The 25,872-nt window shown below is 38.5% G+C and overlaps 1 protein-coding gene across 4 annotated transcripts in view; it reads right to left on the reverse strand.

Moving 5' to 3' along the window:
* LOC100450487 (probable G-protein coupled receptor 141) overlaps positions 1 to 25,502 on the reverse strand; it is a 66,858-nt gene extending 41,356 nt beyond the window's left edge. The window contains exons 1-2 of one of the 4 annotated variants that reach the window (XR_010140844.1): positions 24,428 to 25,502; positions 15,419 to 22,905 (exon numbers count right to left, since the gene is read on the reverse strand). The gene's annotated coding sequence lies outside the window, so the exon portion shown is untranslated. Of the gene's footprint in view, positions 1 to 15,418; positions 22,906 to 24,427 lie in introns of those variants that run through there. The other 3 variants (XM_054559304.2, XM_054559305.2, XM_054559303.2) reach the window with 3 other exon arrangements.
* Positions 25,503 to 25,872: the final 370 nt, after the last annotated feature.

Raw genomic sequence — 25,872 nt, forward strand, 5'->3', positions numbered from 1 at the left:
GAGAACGCCACAAAGATACTCCTCGAGAAGAGCAACTCCAAGACACATAATTGTCAGATTCACCAAAGTTGAAATGAAGGAAAAAATGTTAAGGGCAGCCAGAGAGAAAGGTCGGGTTACCATCAAAGGGAAGCCCATCAGACTAACAGCGGATCTCTCGGCAGAAACCCTACAAGCCAGAAGAGAGTGGGGGCCAATATTCAACATTCTTAAAGAAAAGAATTTTCAACCCAGAATTTCATATCCTGCCAAACTAAGCTTCATAAGTGAAGGAGAAATAAAATACTTTACAGACAAGCAAATGCTGAGAGATTTTGTCACCACCAGGCCTGCCCTAAAAGAGCTCCTGAAGGAAGCGCTAAACATGGAAAGGCACAACCGGTACCAGCCACTGCAAAATCATACCGAAATGTAAAGACCATCGAGACTAGGAAGAGACTGCATCAACTAACGAGCAAAATAACCAGCTAACATCATAATGACAGGATCAGATTCACACATAACAATATTAACTTTAAATGTAAATGGACTAAATGCTCCAATTAAAAGACACAGACTGGCAAATTGGATAAAGACTCAAGACCCATCAGTGTGCTGTATTCAGGAAACCCATCTCACGTGCAGAGACACACATAGGCTCAAAATAAAAGGATGGAGGAAGATCTACCAAGCAAATGGAAAACAAAAAAAGGCAGGGGTTGCAATCCTAGTCTCTCATAAAACAGACTTTAAACCAACAAAGATCAAAAGAGACAAAGAAGGCCATTACATAATGGTAAAGGGATTAATTCAACAAGAAGAGCTAACTATCCTAAATATATATGCACCCAATACAGGAGCACCCAGATTCATAAAGCAAGTCCTGAGTGACCTACAAAGAGACTTAGACTCCCACACATTAATAATGGGAGACTTTAACACCCCACTGTCAACATTAGACAGATCAACGAAACAGAAAATCAACAAGGATACCCAGGAATTGAACTCAGCTCTGCACCAAGCAGACCTAATAGACATCTACAGAACTCTCCACCCCAAATCAACAGAATATACATTTTTTTCAGCACCACACCACACCTATTCCAAAATTGACCATATACTTGGAAGTAAAGCTCTCCTCAATAAATGTAAAAGAACAGAAATTATAACAACCTATCTCTCAGATCACAGTGCAATCAAGCTAGAACTCAGGATTAAGAATCTCACTCAAAACCACTCAACTACGTGGAAACTGAACAACCTGCTCCTGAATGACTACTGGGTACATAACGAAATGAAGGCAGAAATAAAGATGTTCTTTGAAACCAACGAGAACCAAGACACAACATACCAGAATCTCTGGGATGCATTCAAAGCAGTGTGTAGAGGGAAATTTATAGCACTAAATGCCCACAAGAGAAAGCAGGAAAGATCCAAAATTGACACCCTAACATCACAATTAAAAGAACTAGAAAAGCAAGAGCAAACACATTCAAAAGCTAGCAGAAGGCAAGAAATAACTAAAATCAGAGCAGAACTGAAGGAAATAGAGACACAAAAAACCCTTCAAAAAATTAATGAATCCAGGAGCTGGTTTTTTGAAAGGATCAACAAAATTGATAGACCGCTAGCAAGATTAATAAAGAAAAAAAGAGAGAAGAATCAAATAGATGCAATAAAAAATGATAAAGGGGATATCACCACCGATCCCACAGAAATACAAACTACCATCAGAGAATATTACAAACACCTCTACGCAAATAAACTAGAAAATCTAGAAGAAATGGATAAATTCCTCAACACATACACCCTCCCAAGACTAAACCAGGAAGAAGTTGAATCTCTGAATAGACCAATAACAGGAGCTGAAATTGTGGCAATAATCAACAGCTTACCAACCAAAAAAAGTCCAGGACCAGATGGGTTCACAGCCGAATTCTACCAGAGGTACAAGGAGGAGCTGGTACCATTCCTTCTGAAACTATTCCAATCAATAGAAAAAGAGGGAATCCTCCCTAACTCATTTTATGAGGCCAGCATCATCCTGATACCAAAGCCTGGCAGAGACACAACCAAAAAAGAGAATTTTAGACCAATATCCTTGATGAACATTGATGCAAAAATCCTCAATAAAATACTGGCAAACAGAATCCAGCAGCACATCAAAAAGCTTATCCACCATGATCAAGTGGGCTTCATCCCTGGGATGCAAGGCTGGTTCAATATAAGCAAATCAATAAATGTAATCCAGCATATAAACAGAACCAAAGTCAAAAACCACATGATTATCTCAATAGATGCAGAAAAGGCCTTTGACAAAATTCAACAACCCTTCATGCTAAAAACTCTCAATAAATTAGGTATTGATGGGTCGTATCTCAAAATAATAAGAGCTATTTATGACAAACCCACAGCCAATATCATACTGAATGGGCAAAAACTGGAAGCATTCCCTTTGAAAACTGGCACAAGACAGGGATGCCCTCTCTCACCACTTCTATTCAACATAGTGTTGGAAGTTCTGGCCAGGGCAATTAGGCAAGAGAAGGAAATCAAGGGTATTCAATTAGGAAAAGAGGAAGTCAAATTGTCCCTGTTTGCAGATGACATGATTGTATATCTAGAAAACCCCATTGTCTCAGCCCAAAATCTCCTTAAGCTGATAAGCAACTTCAGCAAAGTCTCAGGATACAAAATCAATGTACAAAAATAACAAGCATTCTTATACATCAATAACAGACAAACAGAGAGCCAAATCATGAGTGAACTCCCATTCACAATTGCTTCAAAGAGAATAAAATACCTAGGAATCCAACTTACAAGGGATGTGAAGGACCTCTTCAAGGAGAACTACAAACCACTGCTCAAGGAAATAAAAGAGGATACAAACAAATGGAAGAACATTCCATGCTCATGGGTAGGAAGAATCAATATCATGAAAATGGCCATCCCTCCCAAGGTAATTTACAGATTCAATGCCATCCCCATCAAGTTACCAATGACTTTCTTCACAGAATTGGAAAAAACTACTTTAAAGTTCATATGGAACCAAAAAAGAGCCCGCATCGCCAAGTCAATCCTAAGCCAAAAGAACAAAGCTGGAGGCATCACGGTACCTGACTTCAAACTATACTACAAGGCTACAGTAACCAAAACAGCATGGTACTGGTACCAAAACAGAGATATAGATCAATGGAACAGAACAGAGCCGTCAGAAATAATGCCACATATCTACAACTATCTGATCTTTGACAAACCTGACAAAAACAAGAAATGGGGAAAGGATTCCCTATTTAATAAATGGTGCTGGGAAAACTGGCTAGCCATATGTAGAAAGCTGAAACTGGATCCCTTCCTTACACCTTATACAAAAATCAATTCAAGATGGATTAAAGACTTAAATGTTAGACCTAAAACCATAAAAACCCTAGAAGAAAACCTAGGCAATACCATTCAGGACATAGGCATGGGCAAGGACTTCATGTCTAAAACACCAAAAGCAATGGCAACAAAAGCCAAAATTGACAAATGGGATCTAATTAAACTAAAGAGCTTCTGCACAGCAAAGGAAACTACCATCAGAGTGAACAGGCAACCTACAAAATGGGAGAAAATTTTCACAACCTACTCATCTGACAAAGGGCTAATATCCAGAATCTACAATGAACTCCAACAAATTTACAAGAAAAAAACAAACAACCCCATCAAAAAGTGGGCAAAGGACATGAACAGACACTTCTCAAAAGAAGACATTTATGCAGCCAAAAAACACATGAAAAAATGCTCACCATCACTGACCATCAGAGAAATGCAAATCAAAACCACAATGAGATACCATCTCACACCAGTTAGAATGGCAATCATTAAAAAGTCAGGAAACAACAGGTGCTGGAGAGGATGTGGAGAAATAGGAACACTTTTACACTGTTGGTGGGACTGTAAACTAGTTCAACCACTGTGGAAGTCAGTGTGGCGATTCCTCAGGGATCTAGAACTAGAAATTCCATTTGACCCAGCCATCCCATTACTGGGTATATACCCAAAGGACTATAAATCATGCTGCTATAAAGACACATGCACACGTATGTTTATTGCGGCATTATTCACAATAGCAAAGACTTGGAACCAAGCCAAATGTCCAACAATGATAGACTGGATTAAGAAAATGTGGCACATATACACCATGGAATACTATGCAGCCATAAAAAATGATGAGTTCACGTCCTTTGTAGGGACATGGATGAAATTGGAAATCATCATTCTCAGTAAACTATCGCAAGAAGAAAAAACCAAACACCGCATATTCTCACTCATAGGTGGGAATTGAACAATGAGAACACATGGACACAGGAAGGGGAACATCACACTTCGGGGACTGTTGTGGGGTGGGGGGAGGGGGGAGGGATAGCATTGGGAGATATACCTAATGCTAGATGACGAGTTGGTGGGTGCAGCGCACCAGCATGGCACATGTATACATATGTAACTTACCTGCACGTTGTGCACATGTACCATAGAGCCTAAAGTATAATAATAATAATAATAATAATAACAACAATAATAATAAAAAGAAAAAAAATTTTTTTTAAAAAAAAAGAGGAAAAAAAAAAATCACAAGCCTTCTTATACACCAACAACAGACAAACAGAGAGCCAAATCATGAGTGAACTCCCATTCACAATTGCTTCAAAGAGAATAAAATACCTAGGAATCCAACTTACAAGGGATGTGAAGGACCTCTTCAAGGAGAACTACAAACCACTGCTCAAGGAAATAAAAGAGGATACAAACAAATGGAAGAACATTCCATGCTCATGGGTAGGAAGAATCAATATCGTGAAAATGGCCATACTGCCCAAGGTAATTTACAGATTCAATGCCATCCCCATCAAGCTACCAATGACTTTCTTCACAGAATTGGAAAAAACTACTTTAAAGTTCATGTGGAACCAAAAAAGAGCCCGCATCGCCAAGTCAATCCTAAGCCAAAGGAACAAAGCTGGAGGCATCACACTACCTGACTTCAAACTATACTACAAGGCTACAGTAACAAAAACAGCATGGTACTGGTACCAAAACAGAGATATAGATCTATGGAACAGAACAGAGCCCTCAGAAATAATGCCACATATCTAGAACTATCTGATCTTTGACAAACCTGAGAAAAACAAGCAATGGGGAAAGGATTCCCTATTTAATAAATGGTGCCGGGAAAACTGGCTAGCCATATGTAGAAAGCTGAAACTGGATCCCTTCCTTACACCTTATACAAAAATCAATTCAAGATGGATTAAAGACTTAAACGTTAGACCTAAAACCATAAAAACCCTAGAAGAAAACCTAGGCATTACCATTCAGGACAAACGGCTTCTTAAAAGTAGCAGTGGAAGCAGGAAGACAGTCAACTACTATCTTTAAAAAATGAGTGAAAAGAATAATCAACCTACAATGTGTACCCAGTAAAATTCTTTGAAGAATGTGAGCAAAATAAAGACCTTTTACACAAATGAAAATTGAAAGATAATACTACTGGTTTACCCTTACTAAAGGTACATATGGAAGATACATTTGAAAAACAATGAAAGTTACACAAGAAGGAAAATCAAATAATAAAGGAAGAAATGTTACTTCAAAACACTGTAAATATGTGGGTAAACATATTTTGTATGAATCAACAATATCTAATTTATCGGTTTAAAATACTAGAAAATACTAAAATACTAGGCAACAATATTATATGACTTTGGGGGGCCTTTCTGTCTATGTGTTCTGAGATATGTGTATTGTTTGAGAAGAAAGTAAGATTATTTAACTTCAGTTTTCTTAAACTAATGTGAAAATTTGTATTTGACAGCAATAAAAGAGTAAAAATAGAGTGTATATCTTCCAAACTAGTAAAGGTAAAAAATGAAGTGAAGAAGAAAAAAGTTTACTTAATTAAAAAAGAAATGAAGGAAGGAGGAAAGGAAGGAAGGAAAAAAAGAGAGAAGGGAGGGAGGGAGAAAAGGAGGGAAAAGGGAGGAAGAAAGGAGAGAAAAATAAAACCTACAAAAATATAGACAAATAGTAAACAAAAAACTAAAAGGAAGAAATAGATGTACATTTTATCAATAGATAATTTGTGTACCAAACTCTACAGTTAAAAATGAGATTTTTAAAATCAGACTTTATGTCTAAAAATTGCTTAGAAGGCCATTATTTAGACGTGTTTTAAATAAGATGACTTGGAAAGTTTTGAAAGAAAAAAATCTCAAAAAGTTATGTCTGACAAAACACAAACCAAACAAGAAAGAAATTGATATGTCTATGTCATTATTACGAAACAAGCCTTAAACCATGTAGGTTGCTGCAACAGAAATAAGTACAGCCTGTTGAAAGGGAAAAGGGAGGAGCTCCTTATTCTTCCCGGAAAGGTTAGGAAAGCATTGAAATAAGTTTGAAAGGAAAAAAGAAAATAAACATTTACCTAATGTTTTTCGAGCAGCTGCTGAATCCTAACCTGAATCTAGGAGATTTATTTGCATTCTCTCCATTTAATCCTCATGACAACTCTACAATATGAATTATTAGCTCCAGGTTAAGCAAGTTTTCTAAAGGCTTATGTGTGGTTCTGCAGAAAATTAAATCCAGTTCTGTTGAACGAGAAAACTCTCCACAGGAAAACTCAGAGCCTTAAGGATTTGTGTGTAGGGTTGACAGATAAAATGCAGGATACCCAGTTAAATTTGAAATTTAGGCAAACAACAAATGATTATTTTGTATAAATACCCCATGCAATATTTGGAACATAGTTGTACTAAAAAAAATTTACCATTTATCTGAAATTCAAATTTTACTGGGAGTCCTGTGTTTTCATTTTCTAAATCTGGCAAGTCTGCATAGGAAGTGAAATAGAACAAAAGACAGAATTGAGCTGAGATCTAGTGGTGCTTCTCAAAGGCCTTTCCTTGGGTCATGAAGCAAGTCTCCCTCCATTCCTCTCCCAACAACCCACTCGAACATTAAAGTGAGAAATATATGGATGACCATGTTTCTATTATGATTTATATTTCCTATTATTAATAGTTATTACTATTTTCATAAATGAATACACAATGAGGTACTGGAGAAAGAGACTTAGGAAAAATAATCATACATTTTCTTCTATATTCCATTTGAAGCACTTGGAAGACTTTTCTTTGCTAAATGACCATGAATCATAAGATGTGTAGTCCCCAAGTTTGCAAATGGAGCTACTAGGAGTATGTTCACTATAATAATGTCCTACCACAATGACATAGTTCCATGCACAATGGGGTATATGCTCACTTTTCAGCATAAGCTAAGGATGCAAATCCTGTCTAGACTGGAAGAATAAAGCATCCACGCTCAGGTTAATCAGACACAATTTCCTGGGGCAGGTGAGTTTACTAGGCTGGTGGTAGGAGAAAAATATAGGTTGGACTCTTCTAAAAGAGAAAATTGTTTAGTGGCGATATTAAAGTTTTGAAGATTTGAAGATCTGGCTTCAAATTTAATCTTACATATATAATATACTTGTGATAATGTTGGGATATCTTCCATATTTATCCATAGAAATATGTAGGAGCTGGGTATATGGTATAAATGAATGTATACATTATATGACTAGGAGGTTGTTTTAATTAATTTGCATGAAAAATATCATTGTGTGTTATTTGACTATAAACATAAAATCATAACAATGTACCATACCAGTTACCTATACATGTTTGTATTTGTTTTCCACATTTACAGAATAAGAGATTCTAGTTGAAAATTCCTTTTGCCTGAGATCAGTGGCACAGCATGTGGTAGAGGAGGTTCACAGTGAATCTCTCTCATGATATGCCTTACCTCATCTTTCTACCATCAAGCTACAGTGGAGACAATCTGACATGGTGGTGGTAGATGATCTTGGTTTTCAGGTGGGGTTATTATGCTATGCGTTGCCGAAAGAGGAATCCATAAAAAGGAAATTAGCATGCTGAGGCTCAATATGCAATGCCCTCCAACACTATGGTACTGAATTCTAATTTCCACAGTTAGCCTCTAATCCTAATTTTTCAAAAAAGTAAAATGTAACAAAATACACTCTGCACTAAATTCAATCTGATCACATCATTTTAGTTTGATGATTCAGAAGATGATCCAAAGATCTTCTTTTGGCCCAGAACATCAATTGAATAATTTGTAAAAATTGAGGGATAGGGTATAGTGGAAAAAGTGTGAGTTTCAGCACCAGCTCTACCACAATATCTGGATGACTGAGGACAAATTGTTCACCCTCTCCAAGCTTCGGTTTAGCAAACAAGAGTTATCATTTAAGGAATAATAAAAGCAAGGGCCAAGCATGGTGCCTGATAGACTGAAGGACAGAAAAACTATTCAATAACCACTTTGGCCTCACAAGATCCAGTTGTCACTATACAGATGGAAAAAGCAAATGGCATGAGGCACCACACTGATTCTGTCGTGTTTGGAAATAAGCGATCTTAAAAATAAATAAATAAATAAACCCCTGAAAAAACAAAACCTCACAACATTAATATTTGCTTATATTTATATTTATTACACATATTTACTTATTCAAAGCAACTTTAAATGTGTTCAATACATTTTTTAAAATCCAAGTTCACTTGGGATCTTGTTTATTTATCATCTAGATAAAAAGTTTGCAAACTATAGCCAAAGGGCCCAATTCCACCTGCCACCTGATTTTATAAATAAAGTTTTATTGGAGCATAACTACATCTATTTGTCTTTTTTTTTTTTTTGAGATGGAGTCTTGGTCTGTCACCCAGGCTGGAGCGCAGTGGCGCAATCTCGGCTCACTGCAAGCTCCGCCTCCCAGGTTCACGCCATTCTCCTGCCTCAGCCTCCCGAGTAGCTGGGACTACAGGCGCCCGCCACCACGCCCGGCTAATTTTTTGTATTTTTAGTAGAGACGGGTTTTCACCATGTTAGCCAGGATGGTCTTGATCTCCTGACCTCGTGATCCACCCGTCTCGGCCTCCCAAAGTGCTGGGATTACAGGCATGAGCCACTGCATCCGGCCCACCTATTTGTTTACATGTGATCTATGGCCACTCTTTCACTGCATTGCCAGTTGGGTAGGCCTACTAGAAACTTTATGGCCCACAGAACCACAAAGGTTTACTATCTGATACTTCAGATAGTAAACAGATCAGAAAAAAAAATTGCCAATCCCTGATTCTAAATCAAAGTATGTTGTAAGAAAAGTCAAATTGTAAGTAAGTAAGTCAAGTCTATTGTAAGTAAAGTCAAAGCCAGGCCATTTCAACAGACAGGCAGGAATTCTTTCGCATGCTCTAATGGTGCCCAAAGCACAGCTCAATAAGGTGACAGCACATCAGACTGGGAGTTTCAGTGGTTAAAAGTCAGCTAGATCTGGCTTCAAATCCCACCTTATGTAGATAAGACACTTGTGAGATTCTCAGAAGGCTCGAAGTTTATCTTGACGTAGGATACAGAAACTGCTCAACAAATATTCAATGTCTCAACACTTCTTCACCTTTCACAATTCAAATATATATCAGCTTTGCTCCTACATTTTCTTTTATTTCAGATGTGAGAAATTAAAAGAGAGCAGCTCAAGTAAGATCACTCTAAGGCCATGACAAAGTGGTACAAAACAAGTCTATTGCACAATTTTGTCTAAGCACAGACAAAAACAAGATCATTGGGCCACCCGTAAAATACCAAGTACTCCCCTTTCTGGTTAAAATTAGTGACTGACATTTCTTTACCTAATCATAAAGTTGTCCCTGCTTTCTGACAGCATCCAATACATAGCAAATCCCCACATTCCCTAGTCACCCATCCAAAACCCAAATCCTTCCACAGACTGTTTCTAATACTCTCTTACTAAGTTGCCTCAAGATTCCCCATGGCGTGTGTTTTCGCTCCCTGCAATGAGTCATAAGCCCTACAAACACGTTTTAGTGGCCTTTGGCTGAAAGTCATTGAGTGATGGAATAGTGAGACAGGATAGTTTGTTTTTATTTATAGATGTTATAAAAACTAAAAACTGTACAATGGTGGTAGGAGGGAAGAGGGTAATAATTTTGAATAATGCTCTGTCCTAGGCATTTTTCACACATTATTACTTTTGATCCTCACAATTTTTTCATTTGAGTTAGATATCACTCTCTTCCTTTTACTTACACAAATAGCTGAGGCTTCATGAAGCTGACCAAGGCCATGCATCTGGAATATGGCAGGTGTGCTTGTTTCTTTAAAGTACTCAATAGCAGAGAGAATCATCACAGTTTTTATAAAGAAAGTCTAGGCAATACGGAATAAAATTACTAGCCTGTATTTCCCCCCGTGGCATAAGCCTCCTGTATGTATCCCATGCTGCCAGGCACAGGGGCCAGGATGCACAGGGTCTCTCTGAATATCTTAGAAACTTCTCTATTCCTCCTTCTCTTAAACTTAAGCCCTCAGAGCAGCTGTTAGTTATGTCCTTGGTATTGGCACTTACTATACAAGATTAGGATACAAGATGAGAGATAACCAGGCTCCTAACCACTAGCCTTCATAATCACCTAAAGAGATTAATCAAATCCCTGGTGCCCAGAGCCTCTTCTCAGACCACTGGATTAGAATTTGTGGAGAGACTGGTGCTGGTAAGTGGTTCAGGTGATTCTGAAACAAACCCAATTTGAGAATCACTGCCTTAATGTGCCTGAGTGTCAATTTCCTTGTTGTTTATCCAAAGGCCATTTTTATATTGAGACTCAGTGAAGAGTCAACCTTCTGATCTCTCCACCTTCACTGATCTCCCTCCTTCCTAAACCACCACAGCATTCAGGGTCCACATCCGTAACTCATGCCTGAGCATGGAGGCTGCTGAGACACACTTAGAGCTTGAAGTCAAAATTCACTCTCCTGACTGGCTAGGTGACCTTGAGCCTTGATTTTTCCATTTGCATTATAAGGCTTTAAAGTTTTTAAAATAAACTTTAATTGTATTAGGACATATTCTAGAAAACTAGCTACAAAACTAGCTACCCACTCAGTCATTTGGTTAATGATATTTACTCAATGTTCTTTTTCCATTTATGCTAACAAAGATTATCTAATCACTCTGTTTTTCTGCAAATGTCTCCAAATTGGCCTGTTTTAGATCTGTTCCTGTGAAGAAAATTTGACACTTAACTTGTAATTTCTTGTAATTAAGTATCTGGGGAAAAAAACAGTAAAATAAGAATTATTACTTCTACCTCCTCTTTATAAATCATAAAGCATTTTACAAGTATAGATTTTCAGAAAGTCTTCTGATCTTGGCATTAGTTTTACATATATAAATTGTGTCCTTCTAACTAATTATAGTCTCCTGGAATGCATGGGTTATAAAAATATCTTTGAATCTCTCTCTCTCTCACTCTCTATCTATCTATGGTATTATAAAGAGTAAATTAGGCAAAATCATTTCTATTTTACTATTAAAATTTTTTCCAGAAAACTCAACTAAGAAACCTATATATGTTTGTTTCAAATTTACTGCATCTGAAATGAGTATGAAGGGTGACTGGGGAGAGGAGAGAGAGAGTAGGCGTCAAATTAATGTGACAATTGTTTAACGTTTTAAAACGTTATTGCATCTCATGCCAAAATTTTAAGCAAGGCCATCACATAGCATAAAGACTGGATCCTATTCTACAAGGAGATTACAACCAAATAATAAGATTAAACCTAAACTAAAATTATCTTTGTAAGACAGCATAGATGTGTTACATGAGTGCCATTATACTAGATGACACAGAGAAATGAGAACAATTCCATATGTGCGCATCAGTGGTCCATGTGCTGGGTTGAATAGCAAGTCGCGCTGAGGAAAATGAGGTGGTTGAATGCCAGGCATAGATCATAACATTCCAAAGAAGGGAACTGACAATATATGTTTTCAGGAGCAACAGGTGGAGGACAGTGGGCAGTAATGCATGAAAAACACATAGCAGGGTATTCTTAGACAAGATTCCAATATGGATGCTCCTAAATTTTCAAAGGGGTTTTGTCTCTAAAAACTCATTGTAAGTTGAAAATACCATTAAGTTGAAAGTATATTTAACATACCTCACCTACCAGACATCATAGCTTAGCCTCAACTACTTTAAATATGCTTAGAACACATCCATTAGCCTACAGTTGGGCAAAATCATCTAACACAAAGCTATTTTATAACAACGTTATTATAAATGATTTTTAAGCAAAAGTCAAGATTCAGAGTTTGTTTTCTACTGAGTGAATATTGCTTTCACACTATTATAAAGTTGCAAACTTATAAGTCAACCATTGTTTATATGGGGGATTGTCTGTACTTCCAAACCAGAGGTGGCTGGAGGCCAAGGTATATGGGTAACTTACTTTTTCATGTGATTCCAAGAACAGATGCAAGAGTTTATCTTTAAGCAAAAGAACAAATATTATGTAATTTCATTTATACAAGGGACCTAAAATTGTCAAATTTATAGAGACTGAAAGTAGAATAAAGATAATCAGGGGATAACCTCCACTGCCACACAGTGACAACATGACATGTTGGCTTGTCAATATACATTTTTAAATTCAAACACTACTTAAGTGTTTAAAGAGAAAGTATAGCTAAGTGACAGAAAGATGGCTGACTGGAAGCCCCTAGCACATGTCCTCACCACAAAGACAGACAAAACAATGAATAAATAACTACATTTTAATAAAAATAGCTAAAGCAGAGTGGTGGAGTTCCTTAAAGAAGTAATAGAAACCTGAGTGAACACGGAAACTTAGGATACCCACATAGAGAACAGAAGGAAACACAAGGACTCCTACATCCCATCCCCCAGCCAGGATCAGCTGGGAGCCAGGAGGAATTTCTCCCATTGTCAGAAAGGTGAGCAAGAGAACCCTAGCCAACATCATCCACACTTTGGACATCTACAGACCTTGCCAGTGAGTCTCTACAGTCCTCACAGGCATTAAGTCGAGCTGAGGGAGCTGCCTGGAGTCCACACAGCTGTGCTCCTAGCAGAGAAGGAGTGGACACAGTGCCCCACCCCCAGTGGCCTGCATGGCTACTGTGTTATGCCATTTTGGAACTGGAACTATGTTGGAGTGTGTCTTGCTCCAGGGGCATGGAGCTATGGGTGCCTCTTCATACCTGAAGTTAAGCTGCCACAGAACCACCCCCATTCTGTGGCCTGAAATCCCCAAGTTGAGCTGTGAGCAGCTGCTACACCCTTCCCTGGAGGCCAAGCAGCAGTGGAACCACTCTACCTGCTCCTCCATCTGCCCCCTTGCCTGGAGCTAAAGCTGAAGCTGTGCAATCCCTCCTAGGGAAACCTTGCTTTGGCAGAACAGCTCCGTATACATCTCCCAGTCGTGGCTGTGCCCTGCCTTCTGGGCTCTAAACTGAGGCTGCACGCTGCCTGCTGGGAAAATGGTGCCTTAGTGGAATTCCTTTATCTACCCTTCCCAGTCACTGAGCTCTACCCTTAGGATAGAGCTGTAGTTTGGATATTTGACCCTCCAAGCCTAATGTTGAAATTGGATCCACAATGTTGGAATCCAGGCCAAACAGGAGGTGCTAAGGTCATGGGGGTGGATCCCTCATGAATGGCTTGGTGCTCTCCTCATGGTAATAAGTGAATTCTTGCTCTATTAATTCCCGTGAGAATTTCCCTGAGAGCTGGTTGTTAAAAAGAGCCTGGCACCTTCCCCATCTCTCTTGCTTCCTCTCTTGCCATGTGATCTGCACACCTGCCATGTTTCTTGAACGGGCTGCAGAACCATGAGCTAAATAAACCAATCTTCTTTATAAACTACCCAGCCTCAATATTCCTTCACTGCAACACAAAGACAGGACCTGAGCTGCAGCTGCACGCTCCCTCTAGGAAAACAGTTCTTCAGCAGAACAACTCCATCCACCTCTCCAGTTGTTGCTGCGCCCTGCCCCTTGGGGCCTGAGCTCAAGTTGCACAATCTTTCCTGGGGAAATGGTGCCTTGGTGGAGTTGCTTCATCTACTTCTCCCGGTTGCTGCTGCACCCTGCCCTGAGGGGCCTAAGCCAAGGCTGTGCATTGCCTCCCAAGTAAACAGTGCCCTGGCAGAGCTGCTCCAAAAGCCCCTCCCACTCGCTGCTGCACCTGTCCCACAGGACCAGTACTGAAGTTGCACACTGCCTCGCATCCCTTCCAGTTACTACTGTGCCCTGACACAGGTTTCAGAGCTGAAGCTATGCCTGACATCCCAGGGAAACAGTGCCTTGGCTGCCCAGAGCAGTCATACCTCACCAAAGTCTAAGTTGAAGCAACAACCTGCCTCCCAGGAAATGGTGCCTTGACTGTCTGAAGTGGTCATACACTGCAGTACCTAAGCCAAAACAGTGCCCTGTGTCCCAAGGAAATGGTGCCCGGGTCATCCAGACTAGTCATACCTTCCAGGACTGGCTGAAGTGGCACATTGCCCCTTGAGAACTCTGTCTTTACAGACTTCAAGCTAAGAAGCTGCACATCTAAGGCTGAACTGACATGATACCCTACATCCAAGGGAAACAGCAGTGGCTGAGCTGAGACACCCCACCTTACAGGCAAAACAACTCTAGTATTCTGCTTCCCTGGAGTTGGACTAGCCCCCTAGAGTCTGAACTACTGAGATACCCCTCTTCCGAGGGAGTAGAGTCATTGTTGTGCTGCTTCATGCTCCCCCAGGGCCCCAACAGCTGTGCCCCACCATTCTGGGGTACTTGCTGCCACTGTACCTGCTCTCACAGAGTCTGGGATGCTGCTAAGCCCCACCATCCCAGGGTCTAGACTCACCACTACAAGGTGCTTCATCCCCTTTGTCCCAAGTTGCCACTGAGGCCTATTGGCTCAGTTTACAGAAATAGAGCCGTACGTGACTCCTCAAGCCCATATAACCAAGGCAATCCTAAGCAAAAAGAACAAAGGTGGAGGCATCATGCTACCTGGCTTCAAACTATACTACAAGGCTACAGTAACCAAAACAGCATGATACTTGTACCAAAACAGACATATAGACCAATGGAACAGAACAGAGGCCTCAGAAATAGTGCCACACATCTACAACCATCTGATCTTTGACAAACCTAACAAAAACAAGCAATGAGGAAAGGATTCCCTATTTAATAAGTGCTGTTGGGAAATCTGGCTAGCCATATGCAGAAAACTGAAACTGGACCCCTTCCTTACACCTTATACAAAAATTAACTCAAGATGGATGAAAGACTTAAATATAAAGCCTAAAACCATAAAAACCCTAGAAGAAAACCTAGGCAATACTATTCAGGACATAGGCGTGGGCAAAGCCTTCATGACTAAAACACCAAAAGCAATGGCAACAAAAACCAGAATTGACAAATAGGATCTAATTAAACTAAAGAGCTTCTGCACAGCAAAAAAAAAAAAAAAACAACTATAATCACAGTGAAAAGACAACCTTCAGAATGGGAGAAAATTTTTGCAATCTATCCATCTGACAAAGGGCTTATATCCAGAATATACAAGGAACTCAAACAAATTTACAAGAAAAAACAAACAACCCCATCAAAAAGTGGGCAAAGGATATGAACAGACACTTCTCAAAAGAAGACATGTATGTGGCCATCAAACATACGAAAAAAAGCTCATCATCACTGGTCATTAGAGAAATGCAGATCAAAACCACAATAAGATACCATCCCACGCCAGTTAGAATAGTGATCATTAAAAAGCCAGGAAACAACAGATGCTGGAGAGGATATGGAGAAATAGGTATGCTTTTACACTGTTGGTAGGAGTGTAAATTATTTCAACCATTGTGGAAGACAGTGTGGTGATTCCTCAAGGATCTAGAACCAGAAATGCCATTTGACCCAGCAATCTCATTACTGGGTATATACCCAAAGGATTATTCTACTATAAAGACACATGTACATGTATGTTTATTGCTGCACTATTCACAATAGCAAAGACTTGGATCCAATGCAAATGCTCATAAATGAGAGACTGGATAAAGAAAATGTGGCACATATACACCATGGAATACTATGCAGCCATAAAAAAGGATGAGTTCATGTTTTTTGCAGGGATATGGATGAAGCTGGAAACCATCATTCTCAGCAAACTAACAGAGGAACAGAAAACCAAACACTGCATGTTCTTACTCATAAGTGGGAGTTGAACAATGAGAACACATGGACACAGGGAGGAGAACATCACACACTGGGGGCTGTCGGGGGATGGGGAGCTAGGGGAGGGATAGCATTAGGAGAAACACCTAATATAGATAACAGGTCGATGAGTGCAGCAAACCACCATGGCACATGTATATCTATGTAACAAACTTGCACGTTCTGCACATGTATCACAGAACTTAAAGTGTAACGAAAAAAGAAAGAAAAACAGCATGCAATTCAGCCCACAAAAAAAAAAGAAGTCAAAGACAGTGAGAATTCTTAAAACAGCAATAAAAAGTGTAAAATCACTCTAAAGGTATCCCCATTAGATTAACAACACATTTCTTAAGAGAAATCTAACAGGCCAGGAGAGAATGGGATGACATATTCAAAGTGTTATAGGGGGGGAAAGACCTCCACTCAAGACTACACCCAGAAAAGCTATCTTTCAGAAATGGAGATAAAAACATCTTTCCCAGACAAACAAAAACTAAGGGAATTTACTACCACTCACCAGCCTTACCAAAAAATGCTCAAGGGAGTCCTACATCTAAAGCAAAATGACAATCATCACGAAAAAATGCAAAAGTATAAAACTAACTTGTACAGCAGATACACAAAGGAGAAACAGAAAATAATCAAACCTTATACTACAGAAAATCATCAAACCACAATACTAAACAATAAGAGAGGAAAAAAAGAACAAAGAAGGTACAAAACTACAATAAAACAATTAACAAAATAACAGGAGTAAGTCTTCACCTATAAATAATAACCTTGAATGTAAATGGATTAAATTCTCCACTTAAAAGATATAGACTGACTTGAACCTTGAACCCGGGAGGCAGAGGTTGCAGTGAGCCAAGATGGCACCACTGCACTCCAACCTGGGCGACAGAGCGAGACTCCGCCTCAAAAAAAAAAAAAAAAAAAGATATAGACTGGGTAACTAGGTTTAAAAAAAAAAAAAGGACCCAACTATATGCTGTTCACAATAAACTTACTTCACCTGTAATAATACAGATAGACTAGAAGTGAAGAGATGAAAAAAGATATTCCATGTAAACAGAAACCAAACGTGAGCAGGAGTAACTATACTTATACAGATAAAAGAGATTTTAATCAAAATTCTAAAAAGATACAAAGAAGGTCATCATATAATGATAAAAAGGATCAATTCAGAAAGAGAACATACCAATTGCAAATATATATGCCCCAACACCAGAGCACATAGATACATAAAACAAATGTTATTGAATCTAAAGGGAGAGATAGACTACAATACAGTAACATAGAAGACTTCAACACTTTGTTCTCAGCATGGCCAGATGATATAGAGAGAAAATAAATAAAGAAATATTGGATTTAAGCTGCACTTTGGATGAAATATACCTAACTGATATTTACAAAACATTTCATCTAGCAGCTGCAGAATACACTTTTTTTTTTCATCAACACATGAAACATTCTTCAGGATAGGTTACATGTTAGGCCACAAAACAATCCTCAACACATTTAAAAGAATTGAAATAATATCAAATATCTTTTCTTACCATGATGAAATAATCTAGAAATAAATAACAAGAGTGTATTAGGCTGCTCTCGTATTCCTATAAAAAACACCTGAGACTGGGTAATTTATAAGAAAAGAGGTTTATTTGGCTCATGGCTCTGCAGGCTCTACAGTAAGCATAGTGCCAGTATCTGCTTCTGGGGAGAACTCAGGAAGATTTTACTCATTGTGGAAGGCGAAGCAGGAGCAGGCACGTCACACTGTGAAAGGGGAAAGGACGGGGGAAGTGCTACACACTTAAATGAGTGGATCTTGTGAAAACCATCTCGCTATCAGGAGGACAGCACCAAGCCGTGAGGGATCTGCTCCCACGACCCAAACACCTCCCACCAGGTCTCACCTCTAAAGCTGGGAATTACATCTCAGCATGAGATTCGGAGGGGACATCCAAAGTATATTACAAGAGAAACATTCAAAACTGTAAAAATGCATGGAAATTAAAAACAAACAAAAACAAAAACAAACAAACAAAAAAAACATGCTCCTGAATGACCAATTGGTCATGAAGAAATTAAGAAGGATATCTTAAAATTTCTTGAAATAAATGAAAATAGAAACCTAAAATTCCAAAATTTATGGAGCACAGCAAAAGCAGCTTTAAGAAAGAAGTTTGTAACAATAAATGCCTACATCAAAAAAGTAGAAAGATTTCAAATAAACAATGTAACAATGTATCTCTAGGGACTAGAAAAACAAAAACAAAACAAATCCCAAATTAGAAGAAGGAAACAAATAATAACGATCGGAGCAGAAATAAATGAAATTGAAACTGAAAAAAAAAAAGAGAAATGAAACAAAAACTTAACTGTTTGAAAATATAAACAAAATTGACAAATGATTATCTAAACAAGAATAAAAGAGAAAATACCCAAATAAATACCCAAATAAATAAAATCAGAAATGAAAAGAGACTGTACAATTAATAGCACAGAAATTAAAAAAAAAAAAGGATCACTGAAGACTACCATGAACAACAAGTTGGAAAACCTAGCAAAAATGGATAAATTCATGGACACATATACCCTACCAAGACTGACTCAAGAAGAAACAGAAACTCTGAATAGACCAATTATTAATAATAAAACTGAATCCATAATTTAAAAAAAGTCTCCCATCAAAGAAAAGCCCAAGACTTCAAGACTTTGCTGCTGAACCCTACTAAACATTTAGAAAATAACTAATACTATTTCTTTTCAAACTCTTCCAGAAAATTGAAGAGAAGGAAATTCTTTTAAACTCATTCTACAAGGCCAGCATTAACCTGATTCCAAAACCAGACAAGGATACAACCAAAAAAGAAAATTATAGGCCTATATCCCTGATGAGCACAGATGCAAAAATCCTCAACAAAATACTAGTAAATGGAATCCGGCAGCACATTAAAAAGATTATTCACCATGACCAAAAGGGATTTATCCTAAGGATACAAGGATAGTTTGACATATGCAAATTGACAAATCTGATATATCACATCAATAGAATGAAAGACAAAAGCCATGTAATCATCTCAATAGATTCAGAAAAAGCATTTGATAAATTTCATCATAGCTTCATAAGATTACCAGGGGCCTGAGAGAAGGAAAGAATGGGGAGTAACTGTTTAATGAGTAAAGAGTTTTAGTTTGGGATGATGAAAAACTTCTGGAAATGAGTTGTAGTCCTGGTCGCACAACAAACTGAATGTATTTAAGCCACTAAGCTATCTGGTAAAATATTTAAAATGGTAAATTTTATATACTTTACCATAATAATAATTCTTAAAAGAAAGGGGAAAAGAATTGTCTTTACAGCAGACTCTCTTTTTAGTCAAGAAAGGAAAATTTTGATAAGCAGTTTAGTGGTGTGAATGGAAGGTAAGTGCTACTGGTAGTTTCAGAGATGCTTCCGACCTCCATGGACCACATTTCTGTTCAATGGGCCTTCCTCTTGTCAGATGATGATGACATTAACTTGTTTTTCACATCCCTAGCTGGGGCTTAACATGTGGGGAGAAGAACCTGAACTTGTGGAAGTGAAGGCAAGGAGGAGAGAGGACTTCTGGCCAGGAAGGATGAGTGGGTCTCAGTAGCACGGCCTCAGGCCAGGGCTAAAATGAATGATGGACACCTCCAGGAAGGGAAGTGCTGATACCTCTGGAAGGCATTCTCTAACTGTGAGTTTTATATCTCTTTTTACTACATTGTAATTTTATTTGTTTATTTATTTATTTATTTTCTGAGACGGAGTTTTGCTCTTGTTGCCTGGGTTGGAGTGCAATGGCACAATCTTGGCTCACTGCAACCTCTGCCTCCTGGGTTCAAGTGATTCTCCTGCCTCAGCCTCCTGAGTAGCTGGGATTACAGGCGTGTACCACCACGCCCCAGCCAATTTTTGTATTTTTAGTAGAGACGGGGGTTCACCATGTTGGCCAGGATGGTCTCGAACTCCTGACCTCAGGTGATCCACCCATCTCCCAAAGTGCTGGGATCACAGGCGTGAGCCACCGTGCCCGGCCTACTACATTGTAATTTTTAAAAGTTGACACGAAGCATTCAATATAGTTCATGGGCCAGCAAAGTACATCCCATGGGCTGGCCACTTGTTTTTGTAAATACAGTTTTTATCTGATCACAGCCAAGCTTATTTATTTATGCATTGTCTGTGGCTGCATTCACATTGCAATTGTAAGTTGTATCGTTGCAACAGAGATTGTTTGGCTCACAAAATCTAAAATATTTATGATCTGGTCCTTTAAGAAAAAGTTTGCCCCAAAAATAGCTTTGTCACAGATTTAAGTTTACTTGTGTTTGAGAGGGAATGGAAGGGGTCTTGACCACGTTTTGGAGCAAAGCCTTCCAGGGAAGTGCAGGGGTCATGTGAAAATGGAGCTCGGGACAGCAGTCAAAGCGAGAGGAGTGCGTGTTACCACTCTTGAATTTGTAGAACATGCAAGCACTGCCCAGGGAGTCTCAGAAATCCTCAGAGAGGGGACTAAGCTTCCTGCCACACCCAAGTGAGACCTTGGATCATAAGACATATTCGAGCTCCCATTAATGAAGCATGTGGTCTTTGGATTATATTTGGGACTAATCTCAATCCTTAAGGAGATCCGGGAATATGTCCTCGGTAAAACTGCCAAATGTGTGAAGAAAATGGTGCTATTTAATATAGAGTGATACTGCACAGGTTCACTGTATAATTGTATCCCAAAGCAAATAGTACATTGCTATTTCCTAACAGTTTCTGAGATGAGCGGATGACAAGAGTAGAGGTGAGAGGCACTTTTTTGAATAAGGATGTCTCAGGCATGACACCAACTATATACAAAAGCTACTCAGGTTTTTCATTACCATTTCTTAACATTTTAAATCTTAAATTTCCCTAAGAAGTAAATGAATCATATACTAGCTATTATAGATTGGATTTCCTTTAGTGGAATTGTTCCCAGAGTAAGAACAGAGCTACAATTCGATTGATCACAAGTTATTCCCCTGCCCTGGATAGCTGTGGGAAATTCCCAGGAAACAGTGCTCTGACTGACGTCATCAATTGGGCAGGCAGTGGAGCTCAGTCTGAACTTCTTTATCAGGGAGCAGAGTGGTGCCCTAAATTCTACCAGACTTGACTTTTGGATTTCCCAGAAAAGCTACCATTTATGCATGATACTCCAGCTGATACTATCTTCTACCCAGTCTCAGGACACGAGGGGCTCAGATGCTGATGGCAATGCTTTTCATTAACAAAATTTCACTCTCCACTCACGCCATCCCAGAGAGCAGGTTACTAGCAACCTTGTAAAAAGTATTTCTCTCTCCTATGTTAATAAAATTCCACAAATTTCACTCTTTTTAAAAAGTGACTTAATCATCAGGAACTGCAATATTGAGTTGGCCAATTATTTTGAAATCACAGTTACATCCAAATTTGAAAAGAGAAGCCATCTTTGGACTTAGCAACTACCGCTTTTAGACCATCTGGAGTTCCAAGCCTTCAGTATCTACGGTACGTAATCTCCATGATAATACCTTCATCATTTCATTCACTTATTCACTCATATAACCATTCCAAAGATGCTGGGTACTTATTATGGGTCAAACCCTGTTCTAAAATATAAAGGTAGCAAAGGCATAGTTCCTGCCCTTAAGGAAATTATGTTTTTAGGAAACAGACTATGCTTAGATTAAGTTTGATTATGACTGTCATGAATAATAACATTGTCATTCAAAATAAGATGGGACAATAACAAAATTTGGAAAATACTTTGGTATAACGCATGAACTAGCTTTGAAAACACTTTGCAAAGCAATGTCTCAGAAATCTTTGACCAACTGAAAATTGTTTTCAGTGTTATTACTTTGAAAGATAGCATTGACTTGCACATATTCTAACTTCTTTAAAATATTTTTAGTCTGAGTCTGAGTCAGGAAGACTGCTTGAGCCCAGGGATTTGAGACCAGCCTTGGCAACATAGTGAGACCCCTCTCTAAAGAAAAAGAAAAAAGGCAGGGAGGGTGGCTCATGCCTGCAGTCCCAGCTATTTGGAAGGCTGAAGTGAGAGGACCACTTGATTCCAGGAGGTGAAGGCTTCAGTGAGCTGTGATTGTGCCACTGCACTCCTACCTTGGAGACAGAGCAAGGCCCTGTCCCAAAAATATATTTTTTAACATAATATTTAACAATATATTTAACACATTATTTTAGTCACAACATGCTACGTCTCTTATAGTGCTAGCACAATGGCTTATACATAGTAGACATTTCACAGGCTCATTGATTTTAAATTTGGAAAGCACTTTTAGAAATTAGCTAGACCTATGGTCCTTAACTTTAATTGGATTTTGGACCACTTTGAAAATCAATCCGTGTTTTTCTTATTCAAAAAAAAAAAAACAACAAAAAAAAAACGTGCTGCCAGGCACAGTGGCTCATGTTTGTTATCCCAGTACTTTGAAAAGCCAAGGCGGGAGGATCACTTGAGCCCAGGAGTTTGAGACCAACCTGGGCAACATGAGCAAGACCCTGTCTCTATTTAAAAAAAAAATTAATTAATTAGCCAGGTGAGGTGGCAATTACCTGTAGTCTCAGCTACTGAGGAGGCTGAGATTAAAGGATCACTTGAGCCCTGGAGGTTGAGGCTGCAGTCAGTGAGCCATGATTGGGTCGCTAAACTCCAGCCTGGGCAACAGAGAGAAAGGCCCTGAAGAAAGAAAGAGAGAAAGAGAGAGAGAGATGGAGGGAGGGAGGGAGGAAGACAGGCAGGGAGGCAGGAAGGTGGGAGAGAAACACACACACGCACAAAAGGAAGAAAAGAAAAACACACTTACATCTTTGCATGCAATTTCAGAGGATTGATGTATCAATCTAAAGACCATCCAGGAACTCCCTTAGCTGAGCATCTCTTATCCAGTCTACAACTTCCATTTTATAATTGTTGAAAATCATTGCTAGAAGAATAGTTGGAAAATTGTGTCCCCTAAGCCAAAGCTGGCTCACTTCTTGTTTTTGTACAGCCTGTGAGCTACGAATGGTTTTTATAGTTTTAAATGGTTATGTAAGTACCAATATATTAGCCTCAGTTCTACCTCTTGGCTTGCAAAGCCTAAAATATTTACTATCTAGGCTTTTGTAGGAAAAGTTTGCCAACCCCTGGTCTGGAATCCTTAGACAATATTCCCCCAAATTATGCAGCCAATTACTAGAAAACAGAGGACTAGAGTTCACGCCACCTGATTCCTCATCCATTGGTCTTCCCATTACTCCTATTGACTGATTAAAATCCTAATTAATTGATATAAACCCAATAAAACAGAAAACAAAGATATGTAATTTCGGAGTACTTAATAAGTAATTTCTCAGATAAGTAATTGGGCAGTTATGTAGAACGCTGAAGTCCAGAGAATTAAGTGACCTATCAAAAGTCATATAACAAATTTGTGAAAGAAACAAAATTAAATGCCTATATTCAGGTTAGGCATTACTGACTTATTGTTTAAAAACTTTGCATTATATTTCGTTCCACATATTTGAAAAATATTACTTCTTGGAAGTAGAAAATACTGGTATAGAAAGTATTTTACTTAAAGTTAAAATTATTTGAACAGATGTTGTTCTTTTTATTTATCTTACTTAAGAAGTTATTTTCAGATCCTTCCTGTTACGTAGTACTTTAAAATTGGGATGGAAAGAATTATAAGTACCATTATTTCACATTATTTTGAATATACTTCTTTTAGAAATTTCTAAGAACCTGATTGCTTACAGATTGTTTCCTTCTATTGACTAGGGCTGCCTGAATAGTTTCAAACTCTATCTGAAAATAATGCAGTAATAGAGTTAAAGGATTTTCATAACAAAAGGAAATTAAGACATCACTTAAAAGATAAGCATTTTAATAATTATACACAAATTCAGTAGTGCCAGCTGCCCTAAAAAATTCTATGATATGTTTAGCTGGTTTTTTGAGAGAGAGATTCTGAAATCATTTTTGTTCATATTTACCAATAAAAATTAGGTTTTACTTTCAGAGCAGCATCTCCTAAGCAGTAAGAATAGAGCAATTCTTTCTATAAAGGAGGAGTTGTGGTCAGAGAGAATAAGCTTGCTTTTTAGAGCAGAACCGTTTGAAGATTCCGAATTAGGACTATGCCAACAAATCAAGTGTGCTTTATTCTATAGCACTTTCATTCACGTCTCCCCAAACCTAAGTCTTCTGCACTTACCTTGAAAATCCAGATTTCTCAGTGATGGCTACAGAGATGGGCCACATGTCTGCCTTCCAAATAGGATTCTGTTTCAAAAGCAGGGTAGCTGGGGTATTTCCATGCTCTGCATGCATTTGCAAAGGCTCCGGACAGCTCACCAAGCAAAAGGAAGTGAATGTGTTCTAAGTTCCTCAGAATATCAACAGACCATAAAACCTCAAAACCATTTGAAACACAATAGTCTTGAAAAACCAAGCTGTTAAACATGAATAGTCCAAGTTGCAAACTACAGAGAGGCCAATTGTCAAGAAATATTTATGAAGGACTGATGACTACGATGAATCAAGTTTTTAAAATGTTATTCAAACTAAATTTGTAGAGAATGGGGAACAAAGTGATATCAAAAACAAAAAGGGAAGGTAAACTGTGTATTGTTCTTCTGGTGAAGGAATATGTGTAATATATCCTTTCAGTAAGGAGAAAATTTCCAGAGTTGCTCTATACCTTACTGGTAACTTAGGGCTCTCTCACTTTTATAATTGTGTTAATTAGCTGTCACTGATAAATGACATTGACTGGGATATGGTGCTATAATTATGTCATTTAATTAGAATTAAGAGAGAAAATATTTAAAATCAGAGTGTGCTATAGGGGCAGGGGAGGGGAGTAAATTGTCACAGCTTAACTTTTTAGACTGTCAACATTATCTCCAGAAGAAGCTGCCCACACGGTCATAGAGATGCACTGCCAAGTATTGAAAAAAAAATCATCAGTTCCTCAAACTGCTTTAACTTTCCTACCATTTGATGAGCACTCTATAAATTAGGATTTTATAAACTTTCTAATTATGTAAATCGGTGGTCCCCAACCTTTTTTGGCACCAGGGAAAGGTTTCATGGAAGACATTTTTTCCACAGACAGGGGTGGGGATGTTTTCTGGATGATTCAAGCACGTTACATTTATTGCACACTTTATTTCAATTGTTATTATGTGATAATATACAATGAAATAATTATACAACTCATCATAATGTAGAATCAGTGGAAGCCCTGAGGTTGTTTTTCTGCAACTAGATGGTCCCATTTGGGGGTGATGGAAGACAGTGACAGATCATCAGACATTAGATTCTCATAAGGAACACTGCAACCTAGATCCCTAGCATGGACAATTCAACAATAAGGTTCACGCTCCCATGAGAATCTAATGCCGCTGCTGATCTAACAGGAGGTGGAGCTCAGGCAGTAATGCAAGTGATGGGGAGCAGCTGTAAATATAGACGAAACTTTGCTGGCTCACTCGTGCACTGCTCCGCTCCTTCTGTGCAGCCCAGTTCCTAACAGGCCACGAACCACTGCTGGTCTGTGGCCCAGGGGTTGAGAACTCCTGATGTAGACAGCATGATAATATTATATAGAAATTTGTCAGTTAAAAAGTACTAATTTATTAAATATCAACATTTTCA

Source organism: Pongo abelii, chromosome 6 (assembly GCF_028885655.2).
Source record: "Pongo abelii isolate AG06213 chromosome 6, NHGRI_mPonAbe1-v2.0_pri, whole genome shotgun sequence".
NCBI classification, from domain to species: Eukaryota; Metazoa; Chordata; class Mammalia; order Primates; family Hominidae; genus Pongo; species Pongo abelii.